The following is an 18871-nucleotide window of genomic DNA, read 5'->3' as shown; positions in this document are numbered from 1 at the left end:
AAAATCAAAAGGAATAGTCAAAACATGAAATTGTCAAATGTTTTACTAAACCTAGAAAACAATAATTTGAAAAATATAGCACATACTACAACCTCTCAAAAACCACTTAAAGCATAAAATAAATTTATAAAATCTTTTGACATAAGCATAAACATAAATGCGGAAAAGCTAGAAGCGATGGTCCTCGGGTTATGTGCACCTTCAGTCCAATCAGGTCAACCATCAAGACCTCCAGTAACATTAACATCATAATCACATGCATCTATCACACCTAGTGAGTTTAAAGACTTAACACACCATAATCTTGATAACAAGTAATACGTATACAGATCACATACAACGGTGAAAATACTTGTACTTAAAATATCGTTTTCATGAAGATGCATAGCCTTTAAACATGAACATTTTCGTAAACATTTTCATGATGCATAAACTTTAAACAAAAACATTTTTCATAATGATGCATCGAATTTAAACGTAAACTTTTCCATAATATTTTTATAAATATTTTCGTAAACATTTCCGTAAACGTTTTCATATCATCATAAACATATCCATACGAACATGCATAACTTAAACATCAATATTTTTCTTTATATCATTTCATATCATATATCCTTTCATCATTTTATCATAAATATCTTCCTTTTTCATCATAAGCATATACGTTTTCCTTTTATTGAATTTGGATCGTTAATTATGACTTTCGTATCATCATAAAGTTGATGGATTCATCTATCATGTAATCACAGTACTGGATGGCGGGGACATCAGCGACACTCTCACCCATCAACTAAGCCTTGGTCTATCCTCATCATATGGAAATACGATCGTCGGGCTCTCTCTGGGGCCTTCTCCCATAGACGAGCTTCCTCTGGGGCCTTCTCACATTAATGGGCTCCCTCTGGAGCCTCCTCCCGTAAATGGACTCCCTCTGAGGCCTTTTCCCTCACGACATCCCCATTCATATCATCATATCATCATAATAGTCATAATTATTTCACCTCTCCAATGTTTCACATTTTCATCACTTTATAAAACATTGCATTTAATATCATTTTTCTTTTAAAAACAAGCATGCAACATATCTTTTAACGTTATCGTTTTCTCATAAAAATCCATAAACATTTTAAAATAAACCCTTTAATATGTAAAATCCAAAAACATTTAAAATAAATATTTTAACATATTAAATCATAAACATTTAAAATAACATTTTGACATAATAAATCATAAACATTTAAAATAACATTTTGACATATAAAAATCCATAAACAATTTCACATATTAAATCATATAAACATTTAAAATAATTATATTAGCATGTAAAACAGCATTCAGGACACTGTCATGATGTTTATTAATTTTCTAGGTGTAAAATTATCGTTTTACCCTTAGAGGTAAAAATCCTCGAATTTGACTTTTTCTTATTTTCATTAACTCTAACATGTCCCAAATAATTATTTAAGCTTACATGAATTTTCTCATATTTTTATTTAGTCCTAAATCGAGGGATTTTAAATTAATCTTTAAATATAACATATTAATGCGTTTTAATCACGAATTAAACCAAACCTTAATATAAAATGCCCAAATAAAAACTTAAACTTTTAATAATTATTTGAGCTTAAATATAATTTTCATAATTTTATTAAGCTTAAATCTAGGTGTTCCAATTAATTATTTAATTAACGTTTCGTGGGGCGATTAAATCCCGAATAAATTCAAACTCATTATCTTGATCCCAAATTTTAAACATAACATTTTTATTACCTAAACTACTCTTGTGAGCCATGAACCACATCCGTGGACCCATGGTTCCAATTTTAATCTTTAAAATCTCGTTTTTGACCCATTATAGAACCACTCGAGCCATCTCCCAAAATACTCGAACCATGGTAGAGCCCCCTCGATCCAAACCCGAGCCAACCCACCTAGGAACCCTCCTGACCAACCTTGACCCATAAAACCTAGACCTAGCTCGCTCAAACCCTGCTAGAAACTGACCCAATTGCATACATGTGTGCTTATGAGTTGTTCTAGTTGCACTAGGACAACTAGCTAGCCGAGGCCTCTTCCAGCCGAGCTACCACCAAGCCCACCTGAACCTGACCATCCCTGAACCACGCCAAGACCCAACCCAGACTAGCACAAGCCCATGAACCAGCGCACAAGCCACCTGAAGAAAGCAACAGCCTGCACGTGACTCCATGGTGCTTCCCTCACGTTTCCTCTCGAGCCGGCAGCCAACCAAGCAGCACCAGCCCCTGCCCAGGCCCTTGTGCACCCTCTGAGGACCCTAAGGACCTAGCCCAGCCCATTCCAAAGCCCATGGCCGAGCCCCTTAACCCTGCGCAAGCTGCACAACCAGCTCCTGCACTTCTATGCTTCTCGGGTGGAGTTCTTATAAAATCACCTCAAAACTCCTTATTTTCAAAAATAATAAAAACCATCAATCATATTTAAATAATTATAAACAATTAAACGAATAAAAAACATTTTCTATTTTTCATCCATCGGTCTCCGTTCCTCGATCGCAACTCGAATAACCTTTAAAAATACATTTTAATGCAACAATGTAGAAAAATATATTTTAAACATGTCAATATGCATAACATAATTAATTTATGCAATTAAAACAATTAATTGAAATACACAAGGAAATTAATAACTTGTACACATGTGGTTCGCGTGAACCTTCAAATTTTCGGGACGTTACAAATATAATATAATAAAATATATATTTTACATTCTAAATATCTTAAATATATTTATAAATAATAAAATAGTTTATTTATCAAAGTTTAAAATATAAACAACATACATTTAATAAAATTTAATTACCTCTATATTTTTAAAAAAATTAATAATAATAAGCTCTGATATTATTAAAATAAATTTTTTTAAAAATTAAAATCTAAATGATCATATAAATAACTAAAAATAAAATTTAAAAAACAAGAAATAATATCTTTAAAAAGAAATAAAATAAAATAATCAAATTCTAAAAAAAAAATTTAAAATAAAAAATTGGTGAACCTATCAGATCGCTTTTTAATTTCTTGACTGGTTTGACCGATTCTTGAATGGTTTTGACTGGTTTGACCATCACTACAAAAAGAAACGTGTTTCTAGTGATGATTTTCAAAATTGTCGCGAAATTGAATTTGCGTTAGTACCTGGTGGTAATGGTGCAACTCAAATCTTTTTAAACCTGCATAGTAGCTCAAGCACCACGGTTTCGATCGCTCTACCAAGCAGGGACATTATTGCACCCAACAATCTCCCTCCCAATAATTGCACTCATTGCAATAAATGGGAATCGAACTCGTTGCTAATTGCGACGAATTTTTTAAAATTAAACGTCTTTGTAATTTTGAATTTTGAAAATAAGATTCAAATTAGCATCGATTTTGAAAAATCCGCTGTTAATCGGCTATATATATATAATAATTATATATATATATACATATAATTATATATAGATATAATATATATATCTTTTTCTTCATTTTTTTCGGCGATTATCACCCTTTCTCTCTGATATAGGCGACGTCTTGTCTTTTTTCTCCAAATTTCATGTTTTTTAATTAACATAACTTGTGTTTTTGTTTAATTTTGCAGATTTGGTTCTCGGCTTGAACTTTATAAGTCAACACTTCAAACATGTTTTTTTCAATTTAACATATGTATATGTTATGAAAATATATAGATAGATATATGTGCTAGATGTATATCTTTAGTATAAAAATTTTATATTTATGTTAGATGTGTATATGTAGTATAATAAACTTCCGTGTCATATATATATTTTATCGTTAACATACATGTGAAAAATAATTTATCTTAGTTTATTTAATTCATGTATTATTTAATTGTATGGTAGATCTAACTATTATCTATAGATAGATACATGTGCTATAGTGTATTTCTTTATGTATGTTAATTTGATAATAATTATATAAATTTACATTTGCTACATATATAGCAAGATATATATAATTATGTGCATTTCAAATACATTATCCATGAACTTGAATATTTATTCAAATATCATTTAAAATATTATAATATCTATTATTAACATTACTATTTTTACAATATTTACTATTAATATGTAATATTTAATTTAACTTATAACTTTAATTATTTAATGCAATATTATGCTTAGTTTTTAATATTTTTAAGTAATGTAAATACATGTATATATCTTAAAATATTTTGTTTACTACAATATTTATTATAAATTAATATCGATACTATGTGTATTATTATTAAAGACAATTTATTTTGTAGGTAATTAGTGTATATTATAAATATTTTTTAGAAAAATAACCATAAAATTTAAGTCGAAATCACCAATTCAGTTGTCAATATATTGTATGTTAAAATTAGGAATGTAATCGAATCGAGCTGAAACAAACTCTTGAATGTTTGAGTTTGACTCGTTTATAATCGAGCCAAGCTCGAACTTTATTTAACGAATATATTCATGGCTCACGAGTTTATTTAAGCTTTTATCGAGCCTAATAAATATGACTTATACATTTAAATTTTCATTAAATTCATTAAAAAGTAAATTATATATTTAGAGAAAAATATAACATTCTTATTAAAATTTGTAAATTTATTATAATAAATATATTTAATATATTTTCTATATATTTCATAAGTAATGTGCAAAATCAATAAATCAAATATCAAAATTATTATTTTTTCATCTAAAAGATGACTCATGAACTTATCAATGAACATGTTCACGAGTTAACGAGCTGAATATTGTAAAGTTTGAGCTTGATTTGTTTATCTTAACGAGTTTTCAAACGAGCTCAAACAAATATTTATCGAATCGAGTTTCAAATAGTTCACAAACAATTTAGTTCATTTACATCCTAATTAAAATGGATAACGATAGATGTTGAATGTACCATAGATTGGAGAATGAGTTCTTAGCCCATTAGTATTATAATGGTGTAGAGCCATTTGTTGTGTTTGTCTTGATTCGCCTAGAGTGCTTATTATATGGAAAAGTACGTTTTCCGTGCAACCGCAAAAAATCAAAACAAAACTTATTTAGATGGTGATACATTTAAGTACACTTAGGACGATATGGATTTGTAGTTGATTATTATTGATGGTATTATCACGAGGAGGAGTACGTTCGTCCGTCACACCAAAATATTAATTTAGTTGTTCTATCTCCTTCGTACCGTGTTTTGAACGTAGTAAGTGAACCACAAATGATTGAGCATGATGATTATGCTGCGCTCGATAAAAATTTTCTTGCAAATTTTTTATTTAGAAGAAAATTTTAAAAATGAAAATGAAAATGGAACATTAGATTAAGGACACCCATCATCAAACCATTTTGATGAGGCATCAGAAAGTCCTAACAGCTACGTAAAATCATTGTATGAGATAATCAAATCAGCCGAGAAGGAGATATTGGATGGAAATCTACATGGTCACTCTTTGTTGTCAGTTTTGGCGAGGTTGTTAAATATGAAACATGAGCATAATATGTCTGAAAGGAATTTCAATGACATGTGTCAATTAATCTCAGAGTTATGTCTTGCTGATACAATATTTCTGAGAGTTTTATGCTACAAAGAAACTTAATCATAATTACTATAATACTGAATCTTTACTTTGTTTTTTAAACGTTAAATTTTGCTGATTTTAATTTAAATGAATTTTAAATGTTACTTCAAAATTTGCAGAAAAATATCAATGTACTGAAGAAGATGATGAGTTGATCAGAAATATGTATTTAGGCAATGTGATAACCTTTACCTCGCCACCACACACTCGTAGAAAAATTCTGGGTGGTATCCTCAAACAATAAGCTAGGAACAATGTGCTAGTTGAAATGTTGTTTGGCAAAGTCAAGGTTGGAAGGGAAGGGACTTCAAAGAACAAGGACAACAGAAACAGCGAGCCTGCTGGCCCAGGGAATGGCATGACCAAGCATATTGTAGGATCAAATTCATATGGTGAACATGGAGCTACTCTAATAATTAACTTGTTTATTCTCAACATTTTCTATCGTACATATTTCTTATAATCATACTCATTACAGTAAGTAATATTATTATTGTTATTGTTATTTAATTTTGAATGCAACGTCCACGACATGGGCGAGACCATACATAATAAGAGCTCTACATACACACACATAGTCAAGGAGATGGAACGTTCGTTGATGAACAGTCACGACATGTGAATGTAAGTTTTATATTCGAAATTATTGAAGTAATTTTATGAAATAAATGTAAAAATAATAATAGTTCAAATAAGTAATACAAATTATATTCTTCCTTACAGGAAGCAATGTAGACATATATGGCTGAGTTATTAACGTCCTATGAGGATGGAAAGATTCCGGAAGCTCCTAGTACATATGAGGTCAACACTATGTTCAAGTTGGTGATAGATTGACTCAAAAAATGCAGATGTGTGGTTGTGGATCAATGGCTTCCATGATTTATCGTAAGGAGATGACTCCATGTCGACGTAGAGGTTCTAGTAGCACTAGAAATTCAAAGGTAGCTACGACTGAGGAGACCCAAAAATTGAGGGAAGATTTAGCTACAGTAAATACATGTCTTGATATACTCGAGATGGAGGTTTAGGAGTCGAAGAAGGAGCACAAGTTGTTGAGGACTTGGATGTCCTCTTTTGAAGAGCAAGTATGTCTTCTGGTTGATGGCATATCTCAAATAACATTTATGCCGCCACCTTTGCAGCCGTACGACAGTGCATTCCACCAATGCAGCTCTTCTCACAACGGAAGGATCACACGGCGGCCGCTTCGCTGCTGAACCATCACTCGTGCGTAGATCCTTATATGGACGTGGTTACTCACAACAATATATCGGTCATCACATAACTTGAGCTACGACGATGACGATGACGATGGACACGAGGATGGTGATGTGATGACCACGACTGTTGGGGATCGAGGAAGAGTTTAGAGGGGGGGTGAATGAACTCTTCTCCAATTTCTTCTTTTCTTTCTTGGATAAAGAAGGTGCTAAAATCCTGTTAGGAATAGTAGCTGATCTTATCGTGAATACTTCCAACAGATTACAATATTAAGTGCGGAAACAATCTGATGGAGTGAATGAAAATAGCAATATCAGTAGACAACAGTTGTTTATGAAAGTTCGAAGATAAAGTCTTCTACGTCTCCCCTTCTTTTGTTTCCAGAAGGTATCACTAAAAGACTTTGGATTTTACAGTACAACTCTTGTACACACCCTACTTCAGTAGGGCTTACCCTTTGCCTACTGAAACTCTTAGTTACTCAACACAGTGAAAATACGATACAACAAAGTTCTGAAAAGACTCTTTTCAGATTACAAACTCTTCTGATTAAAATATGAGTGCAGTGAATAATTGTGAAGAGTGTAAGAAACAGTAGCACAAAATGATCTCAATAGATCAGATATCTGCTATGAAGCGTGTGCTACTTTTCTTTATGTTGAACTCGAAGATATCAAGGATTCGTGATTTTTCTCGTTTCGTGAAATACAGATTGATTTTTAGAGATATTTCGCATTTTCTTCTATATGGGTTTGTTCCATATATATAGGTGACTGAGTTCAACGTCTTTAATCAGAAACTGTCTTCTGACTTCTGATAGAATCAGCTTTATTACCGAAATAGATTCCTGCAGAAAAGCTATAAAACAATCAGTCCTGTTTTATACTAAAATCGGCAAAGTGAATTAAATGACTTCGTACAGTGATTAATGCTGCAATTAATACTTGTACTAGAAAAAGATAACGATAATATTTAAAGCTGATAATGTTAAGATGTCGAGTTTAATAAAGTCCTTTCTTCTGCTTCTGATTCTATATCCGTTTAGGTACTTCTTCTGCTTTTCTACGCTACTGATTCTGCTTTTTAGTTATCTACTGTTTTAACGAGTGATCTACTGGTTTTGATTTTCATCGCCACAATAAATTTAGATCTAAAAATTTCCTCCTTTGTGGTGATGCCAAAACCTAGATAATGTTAAAACGACAATAAAGATAAGATAAATGCAAAACATAAATATAAGAAATCAGTAAGAGTTTTAACACGAATTTTAATTATTGGTTTCAATATCCCTGTAAATGATTTCTTCATTCTGGTCATCTTGGTCTCTTTGTCTGACTGAGGATTCTGCGTTATCTCTGTTTCTCCTTTGTTCTTCTTCTGTTAGAACTCTTTCTCTTTGTTCTTCTTCCCCCTTTTTGGCATCATTTGCAATGACCCGAGCAATTAAGTCATCCATGCTTCCAGACAAGTTTTGAAGCCCATTTGTAACTATTTCTAGATAAGGAGCCAGAGTAGAAACTCGGTCATGAAGAGTAGTGAGAGATTGAGATTGGGACTCAATCTTGGTATCCAAAGATTCCATGGTGTTAGAGAAGGAACGGATAAGTGCATCATGATCAGTGAGACGTTGCAAAATATCATTCTGACCAAGCACTAAGGTACCGTATCCTTTGGAAATTGTTTGTCTGAAGGCAATGGTTTCAGCATGCATCCTGCTCATAGATTCTGCCGTGTTGAAGATTTCCCTTGTAATGCGGTCTTGAAAGAACTTAGAACCACTGACTTCTGCAGCATGTTCATGAGATAGCTTCCGAACTATATCGGAGAGATTGTTGAGATTTTTCTGTAAAATATCTATCTCATGTTCGATATCGAATGGTTCTGGTGATGGAGTTCTTTCACGCATACGACGCCTCATTTCTTCAATTCGATCATCACGAGCAGTTTGGGCAATTGTGGATAAAGCCAAAGCAGTAGAGGATTGAGCATCTGCTTGAGCAGAAAAAGTGGGAACGAGAGCAGTAGATAATGCAGTAGTGAGGCCTTCCTGACCAGCAGATTGTTCAACAGCCATGGGTTCAACATCAGCAGGTTCAAAAACAGTAGAAGGTGTAGGAAGTGTGCTTTCTGCTGATTGAACTACTGCCATGGCGTTCAATTGTTGATCGGGTTGAATCGAATCATTCAAAATCAGGACCATCTCCTTTTGATGTTCAGTAGAGAAAATCGCCAAATTCGGCAAGGAAGGAGACTGGTCAGCATGCGATTCTTCCTGAGTTGGGTTGGACTGTTGGGTGGCCGAAATCATCAGCTGGAACGGTATCCGATACCGCAGGGGAGTCCCGAGTGATAGATTGAATGACTTCCTCTACTGAAGCCAATTCACGAACAGATACAAGTGAAGAGGACGGAATAGGCATCTTGGAAAATGCAGGAGTACTGGAAATTATAGCTTCTGGAATAGCTATAGATTGTTCCTCAACTGACTGAATCTGAGCAAGATCCGGAATAAGCCTATTGAATACGGTTCAGTCTCTCCAAACTTTTGTTCTTGAGCACTGAGTTGCTCATCCATTATTCTCAGACGTTCTGTCAGTACAAGGATCACTTCTTGATCGTGAGCAGCAGTTGGGATTAATGCATCAAAATTGGACTTAAGAGTCTTTAAGATTGAGTCCAGTTTGTTTCGTTTAATCTGCTCAACAATGAAGCTCCGACGGCGCATCGCTTCAATCACATTCTCTATCTTTGCAAGATCAAAGACCTTTAACTTATGCCTTACTAGTCGTCCAAACGAACCCTTAGTTTTGAAAAAGGTGAGAGGATGAAATACCCTGACCTTGTGCCATTCATCAAAGAACTCCATTTCATCATTTGCAAAATTTTCGATTTCTTCGAGATGAAGAGCAACACCAGTCGAGACAGATGATTGGTTAGTTTGAAAATTTGGTTGTTCCACAAGTTTCTCTTTTCCCTTTTCTGAAACAGATACAGTCGGCACCGGTCGAAACGCAGAAGACCCTGCAGTAGATTCTTGAAAGACAATTCCAGACACGGGTCTAAAAGTTGACGCAGTAGATGTTGTTGGAATAACAACAGTAGTGGTTGGTGTAGAGGCAGAGACAGTTGGTCGAGCAGAGGGAACAACTTTTGGGAACACTTGCCCCAAAGGAACAGTTTCCAGATCAGAGAGGGCTGTTGTCTTCTTGATACGAAGAACTGTTCGAGCTTTCTTTTTGAGGGGAGTGGGTGGCTGAGAGGGTTTGGTAGGAGCAGCAGACTCCTCGGATACTGTTTTGTCAGATTCAGTAGAGATGACCACTCTCTTTCTTTTATCTTTCTTCTGAAGTGCCACAGCCTTAGTTTGAGCATCGTCTTCTTCCTTTTTCATAGAAATAAGCTCAGCCACAGTTGGCTTAGGTCGAAGAGCAAGCACGTTGGCAGCGTCTGTCATAGTGACATATGATGCGTCCGATTCAGAAGTGAGGGCAAAACCAGCATCTTTTAGCATTGTGCTGATCTGAACAGCAAATCCAGAACTTTTCCTTGTAACCATATCTTTCATTATTCGAAATAAGAAATGACTCCAATCCATTTTAATTCCTGAAGTGATGGCAACCATCACTTGGACTTTCTCCTTAGTCATTTTATCAAACGTGCCAGCTTTGACCAATAAGGCCTTTGCCACAATGTCAGCAAGTACTTGATACTCTATTTTGAGAAGCTTTTTGAAGCAAGATGGAGACAATTCTTCTCCAGAAGCTGAGAAGGTGCTGAGAGCAGTAGACATCTCTTGCTTAGAAATATCGGAGAGTTCAGAAATACCTGAACATGGGATGAAGAAGGTTGATCCCAATAGTGCTGCATCAATGGAGATGGACGCGTCTCCTTGAGAGTGAATGATCTTTCCTTCTTGAATAGTTGCCCTAGCATAGAAATCCAGAAGAGCAGTTTTGTATATCGTAGCAGGTGCTTCCAAGAATTTTCGGAGTCCTGATTTTTCTAGGGCTTGAAACATCTTCAGAAGATTCTCATCCTTGATGGTAAGGACATAGGAGAAGTTAACCTGGTAAGCATTCAGGGTGTAAGCTCCGGCCATTTGTTTCTTGTAAAGAAAGTAACTTCAAAGAGATTGAGTAAGCACGATTTCAAAAGAAAACAGTAGTTAGAGAATAAGATTCTGAAAACGTAAAAAAATGAATAGAAGAAACAAAGGCAGTTAATATTCAAAAGAAAATTTACAGCCGTCCTTGTAAACACAAGGACACGTGTCAATATGTTTACGGTTGAGTTAAAAAAAATTCAGAACGTGTCAGATAGACCAATGATTTTAAATTTTGAAATTTAGTGATAAGAGCGGGCTGTCCAAGTGGTTACTTTTGAAATAATCAGAAGAGAAGTTGTCGTTTTATGATAATGTCTACCGGAAGTTTTAAAGTACTGAAATAATTGAGGACTTTGATAAAACCAGTAGACTTGTTGTTTTATCAAAAGGACAGACATTCTATCTGTTTTCGGAAAAAGATACGAAAATCTTAGTCTGACTAAAAGACTGTTCCCCCTCGATAAATGCAGCCAATAAATGCAGAGATGTGATATCTGAGGACAAGAGGGATGAATCTTGGTATCCGTTTAACCAAATTGCCGTCTCTTCAGCTTCCTGAGACTCTATATAAGTGCCTGCAAGTTAACAAACTAATTCATTCAAGAGTTCTTTTATCAAACCAATACACATGATATGTGCAAATGATATCTCGGAGTCTTCTCCAGAGTCAGAATCAGCAAAGGAATTCCAAAGACAATTTTCAGTCTCTCGTAAGCAGATGTTTGAAGACATCTTTTTCTAATACATTAGTGCTGACAAGACCCAAGCTTGCCAGAGTCTTACAAGACCCAAGCTTGCTGGAATCTTTTCGGAGAAGACCATCCTTTTCTTGTTGAAGTACTTTGCAACAAGGAAAGTACTTCAAGCTGCTGATATCAACAAATGTAGTAGACAAACTCAATGTAAAGCTTCTGGTTAAAGAATATTTTGACATTTTTTATCTACTGCTTTTATTGAAAAATAAAATAGTTTGAGTAAGAAAAGCTTAGTCTGGTAAATCAGAAGACGTTTCGGTTGACTTGAGACTTTTCCACTTCTTCATCGTTTAATGTAATGAAATGGTTCCTTAATAAAATTTCAGTTGAAGTACTTGGTGTTTCTTTATTTTTCTGCAAATAACTCAATGTCAACTGAATAATATATATAACTGATAAATGATAAAGGAGATTCAGAAGGGAGTTTGTCGTCTTATGATAGCTTCTACTGGAAGATAAAGAATGCCTTGTTTTATCAAAAAGACAAATCGCTTTCTGCATCTGACATAAAATCAAGTATAATCAGAATAAAGTTCCCCCTAAATTAATGCAATTATTAAATGATAATTCTTGGTAAATGAACCGTCGATAGCTTGACACAGAACGCTTCACATTCTTTATTGCATTCATGATTACCTCGATCTTTGGTACCTGGTTTGTCATCTATAAATACAGGCATAGAGGTTAGCCATATAGTCACTTTTAAACAAAAAGAATATGGCAGGAAAGAATAGTCCTGATTTGGCTGAGGAGTTCATGAAGGAAGTGATAGCTGCAAGGAAGGAGGCAATGGAAGACAAGATGCTGGAGAAGGCACTTGCTACCTGGACTAAGGTCCAGGAGCTTCAGTCCGCCTTTGAAGGTTGGCTGGTGTCTTCTTCCAAGGAGCTGTCAGCAATGGAGAAGTATTATCGACGTCTCCATAGTGCTGATAGCGCAGACGTCTTCTCTGAAGATGGCGTCTACCTCCTCATGCTCTTAAAGGAACAGAGGACTCTGAAAAAGATTGCTTTTTCAGAGGAGTTTTTGCGTACCTCCACTGGAGAGCTGACCACCTGGTTGGCAATCTGGAGAGAGTACGTTAAAAAAGAAATAAAGATTGTATGCCCCCGCTTCTATCATTAATGAAGTTTTTATATTTTGTTTACTGATTGTCTCTTTCGCTCAGCTTTTATTTTCTGCAAACTGAACAATCACAAGAGAAGATTAAGTCACAATATATCAATGGAATGAAGATAACAAACAATTAATTTAAGTCTATCAATCCAAGTGTATTTCGAAAATAAGAAAACTTATTCTCAGGCAAAGGTTTCGTAAAGATGTCTGCTGTTTGTTGATCAGTAGGGACATATTCCAGACGAATGTCCTTCTTCTGCACGTGATCTCTGATGAAATGATGTCTGATATCTATGTGCTTCGTTCTGGAATGAAGTACTGGATTTTGTGTAATTGCAATAGCACTGGTATTGTCACAAAAGATAGGTGATTCGGAGGCCTGAATTCCGTAGTCTTTTAATTGTTGTTGTAATCATAGTATTTGAGAACAGCAGCTTCCAGTAGCCAGATATTCTGCTTATGCAGTAGATGTGGCTATAGAAGTCTGCTTTTTACTAAACCAGGAGATCAGCCTATCACCAAGGAATTGACAGAAACCACTTGTGATTTTCCTGTCTAATTTGCAACCTGCATAATCAGCATCTGAATATCCAATAAGATTGAACGATGAATCATTAGGATACCATAAACCGACATTTTGAGTTCCTTTCAAGTTCTTCAAAATACGTTTAGCAGCAATATAATGAGATTGTTTAGGGTTAGATTGAAATCTCGCACTAATACAAACAGCAAGCATAATATCTGGTCTATTGGCAGTAAGATATAACAATGAGCCAATAAGACCACGATACTGAGTTACCTCTACTGGAATCCCACTTTTATCTTTATCAAGTTTGATAGATGAGCTCATTGGAGTGGAAGCATGCTCATACCAAACTTTTTCAGAAGTTCCTTAGTATACTTGGCTTGATTTATGAAAATTCCAGTATCAAGTTGTTTGATCTGTAATCCTAGGAAGAATGTTAATTCTCCCATCATGCTCATTTCGAATTGATCCTGCATCAACTTAGCAAACTTTGCACATAGTTTGGGGTTAGTTGACCCAAAAATAATATCGTCAACGTAAATCTGTACTAATAGGATATGTTTATTCTTGATTAGAGTGAACAGAGTTTTGTCTATTGTCCCAATTGTAAAATCATGATTGACAAGAATTGTGATAGAGTATCATACCATGCTCTAGGTGCCTGTTTTAGACCATACAAGGCTTTGTGTAATTTGAATACATGATGAGGTAAGAAATGATCAATAAAACCTGGAGGTTGTTCGACGTAGACCTGTTCTTGTAGTAGACCATTTAGAAAAGCACTCTTCACGTCCATTTGATAGACTTTGAAATTTTTGAAAGCAGCAAAGGCCAAAAATATTCTAGTAGCTTCAAGCCTTGCTACTGGTGCGTAGGTTTCATCATAGTCTATTCCTTCTTCTTGTCTAAAGCCTTGAGCCACCAGTCTTGCTTTATTTCTGATCACTGTCTCTTCTTCATTTAGTTTGTTTCTGAATACCCACCGGGTTCTAATGACAGCTTGGTGAGATGGTCTAGGTACTAGAAACAAAACTTCGTTTCTTTTGAATTGATTCAGCTCTTCTTGCATAGCTTCAATCCAACTAGGATCCAGAACCGCTTCTTCAATTTTCTTTGGTTCATCCTGAGAAATGAAAGCAGCGTGCATATATTCATTAATCATTTGCCTGCTGGTTCTCAAAGACGCTGCTGTATTTCCAATAACCAAAGAGGGAGGATGAGATTTTCTCCAAATAAAAGGGTTTAAAGGAATTTCTTCCTGATTTGATATATTTGGATCGATCTCATCTGAACCAGTAGCAGGTTCTGGATTATCAGCTGCTAGTACTGGTATGTCTAATATTTGTACTTCTGGTTCTGCTAATGGAATGTCTGGTTCTGGATTTTGAACATCTTTTATACTAGCTTCTGTATCATCTTCACTATCCAGTTCCAAGTGAATTTTGTCTAACCTGTTACTCAAATTTGACATATTAGATATTTCAGGAGCACTGCTGTCCTCGTCAAAGACAACATGAATCGATTCTTCAACAGTAAGAGTTCTGTTATTGAAGATTCTGAAGGCTTTGCTCACAGCAGAGTAACCAAGGAAAAGTCCAGCATTTGATTTTGAATCAAATGCAGTTAAATAGTTTTTGCCATTATTGAGCACAAAGGATTTGCAGCCGAAAACATGAAAATAAGATATATTAGGCTTACTCCCTTTCCATATCTCATAAGAAGTCTGGTTATGCCTTTTGTTGATCATTGTTCTGTTTTGCGTATAGCATGCAGTGTTGATTGCTTCTGCCCAGAAGCGCTGAGAAATGTCTGCATCTGCTAGCATTGTTCTAGCAGCTTCCTTGAGGGTTCTGTTTCTCCTCTCAGCTATTCCATTTTGTTGAGGCGTTCTGTCAGCTGAATATTCATGATGAATCCCCTGTTCATCTAAGTACAACTCAAGAATTCTGTTAGTGAACTCAGTACCCCGATCACTTCTGATTTTAATTATAGAAGAGGATTTTTCATTTTGAATCTTTTTCAGAAGCTTGATCAGGAGGCTACTGGTTTGATCTTTTCCAGCAAGAAATATTACCCAAGTAAATCTAGAAAAATCATCAATAACAACATGGGTATATTTCATTCCTCCTAAGCTCATGATAGGGATTGGACCAAATAAGTCCATGTGCAGCAATTCCAAACATCTTGAAGTCGATTTGCTGCCTTTGTTCTTGAAGCTGGATCTTATCTGTTTCCCAAGCTGACAAGCAGAACAAACATGATTCTTAACAAATTTAATATCAGGTAAGTCATCGACTATATTATGCTTTTTGAGATTGTTGATAGATTTGAAATTCAGATGATTTAATCTCTTGTGTCAGAGCCAATGTTTCTCACTAAGAGAGGCAACTAAACATGTAGGAGCATTAACATGATCTAATTTCCAAGAAACTCTGTAGGTGTTGCCCTCTCTCTTTCCAGTTAATACAGTAGATTAAACAGAATCTTTAACTATGCATGTGTGCTTCTGAAAAATTACAGAATAACCATTATCACACAGTTGACTAATGCTGATTAAATTATAACAGAGATTCTCAACCAATAGTACGTCATTGATAGTTATGTTACCATGGATAATCTTACCCTTACCCACGGTTTTACCTTTTGAGTTATCCCCAAACGTTATTTTTGGTCAATTACAACTCATTACTTCTGAAAGTAGATTTTTCTGTCCAGTCATGTGTCTGGAACATCCACTGTCCAGATACCATATGGAGCTGCTTACTTTAGCTTTCTTTTCATGTTCCTGCAAACACAAATTTTAGTGTCTGGTACCCAATCTACTTGGGTCCAACCTTATTAGTCCCTTAGGGACCCACATTTGTACAATTTTTGGTGATTTTGTACTTCGGGTATCCAAGGAGGTGTGTGCAGTAGAGGGTCTATTATTTCTATGCATCTCAAAATGTTGTTCTTCCTTTCTGTTCCTATTGTCTAGCCTGTATCTCTTCTGAACAGGTCTAGAATTATAGTACAGGTAGTTTTTAACCTTCATGGGTGGTTGTCTTCCTGAGTTGAATCCTCTACTGGATCCAGAACTTTGGTCAATTCTTCCCTTAGGTTCAATATAACCAAGACCATAATTCTTTCTTCTGTTCATCTGATTTATATTTCTTTCAACTTGAACAGTCGGTACTTCCGGTTCATATGCCACACTGGATTTAACAAATCGAATGTATTTTGTTTTGCTGGTATCCAATCCTGGCTGAGTACTGATTTCAGAAGTGCTTTCATCATTGCTGAATCCGAGACCACTTCTATCTCCAGATTGCTTCTGCAATTCTTGCATCTTTTCCAATGAAATAGAAGACTTATTCCAAGCATTTACCAGAACAGACAGCTTCTGATTTTCAGATTTCATTGTCTGGTAATCTGCTTTTACTTTCTCATTCTCGGTTTTCAACTTACTCATCTCCACTTTCAAATCATCATAGCTATTCTCTTGCAAGCAAGTGAACTTACTGACTTGATTTCTTAAGTTTAGATTTTCAATCTTAACTTCCTCGAATGATTGAGAAAGTCTTGAGTACTCACTTACCATGTCATGTAATGCCTTAATTAAATCAGTTCGTGTAAATTCGTCAGAGTCGAAGTCGAATACCTCTTCAGATGTTGAGTTTGATTCAACATCTGCCATAAGACATTTAATCTCTTCTACATCACTTTCACTAGAATGACTTTCTGAGTCAGATGACTCAGAGCTGGAATCCACCCATTTAGATTTGCTTTCTTCAGCAATCATTGCTTTGCGGTCTTTTCTGAACTTTTTGTCATTTCTTTTGTACTCTTTCTTCTTCTGGTCATCTTTCTTGGGCTTTGGACAGTCAGCAATAAAGTGACCAATCTTTCCACAATTGAAGCATGCCATATCACCAGATGGCGAATCTTTCTTGAAGTTGCGATTAGGGTTTTGGTAGGTTCGGTGATTCTTTCTCATGAATCTAGAGAACTTTTTCACAAATAAGGACATAGCTTCATTGCTGATTTTTTCAGCAGTCTTTTCAGAAGTACTTTCAGTAAGGGTAACAAGTACTGCTTGTGGAATGACTGCAGCAGTAGCAGTAGAAGTAATAGCAGTAGTAGCAGCAAGGGCTTTGGTTGGCAGATTTGTTGAGGACTCTTCTCCACCTCTTACTTCTAGTTCGAACTCGTATGCTTTTAAGTCAGCAAATAAGTCATGTAATTCCAACTTGTTTAGATCTTTAGAGACTCTCATAGCCATTGTTTTTACGTCCCATTCTCTGGGTAATACTCTCATTACTTTGAGCGCTATTTCTCGATTGCCGTGCTCTTTGCCCAGAGCTGCTAGCTCATTGACTAGGCTACTAAAACGTTCATCAAATTCATTTAGAGTTTCACCAGCCTTCATCTTTAAATTTTCAAACTTCTGCATTGCTACAGACAGTTTATTTTCTTTTGTTTGCTCATTTCCTTCACATATCTGAATGAGCTTTTCCCAGATCTCTTTAGAAGTAGAACACATCTTGATTTTGCTGAATGTGTTCTTATCAAGAGTTTTGTAAAGAATGTCCTTAGCGACATTATCAAGATTGGCTTTCTTCTTATCTTCGCCAGTCCATTCGTTTCGTGGTTTTTCAACCATTTGAGGTGCACCTTCAGTAACATCAATAGCTGTATTTGGCTTTAAGATCTTTAATGGTCCGTCTGTGATGACATACCACATGTCATCATCCTGCGCTGCAAGGTGAGCTTGCATACGGATCTTCGAATCATCAAAATCTTCTTTCGAGAACATGGGAATCTTGCTGAAGTGTGCCATCTGTATGTATTTTCAGGGACAAGAATAACCTGCTCTGATACCAATTGTTGGGGATCGAGGAAGAGTTTAGAGGGGGGGTGAATGAACTCTTCTCCAATTTCTTCTTTTCTTTCTTGGATAAAAAAGGTGCTAAAATCCTGTTAGGAATAGTAGCTTATCTTGTCGTGAATACTTCCAACAGATTACAATATTAAGTGCGGAAACAATCTGGTGGAGTGAAAGAAAATAGTAATATCAGTAGACAGCAGTTGTTTATGGAAGTTCGAAGATAAAGTCTTCTACGTCTCCCCTTCTTTTGTTTCCAGAAGGTATCACTAAAAGACTTTGGATTTTACAGTACAACTCTTGTACACACCCACTTCAGTAGGGCTTACCCTTTGCCTACTGAAACTCTTAGTTACTCAACACAGTGAAAATACGATATAACAAAGTTCTGAAAAGACTCTTTTCAGATTACAAACTCTTCTGATTAAAATATGTGTGCAGTGAATAATTGTGAAAAGTGTAAGAAACAGTAGCACAAAATGATCTCAATAGATCAGATATCTGCTATGAAGCGTGTGCTACTTTTCTTTATGTTGAACTCGAAGATATCAAGGATTCGTGATTTTTCTCGTTTCGTGAAATACAGATTGATTTTTAGAGATATTTCGCATTGTCTTCTATATGGGTTTGTTCCATATATATAGGTGACTGAGTTCAACGTCTTTAATCAAAAACTGTCT

The sequence above is a fragment of the Primulina tabacum genome, chromosome 14, assembly GCF_025594145.1.
Source record: "Primulina tabacum isolate GXHZ01 chromosome 14, ASM2559414v2, whole genome shotgun sequence".
Classification (NCBI taxonomy): Eukaryota; Viridiplantae; Streptophyta; class Magnoliopsida; order Lamiales; family Gesneriaceae; genus Primulina; species Primulina tabacum.
The sequence above is the reverse complement of the archived record's forward strand: the minus strand, read 5'-3'. Positions refer to the sequence as shown.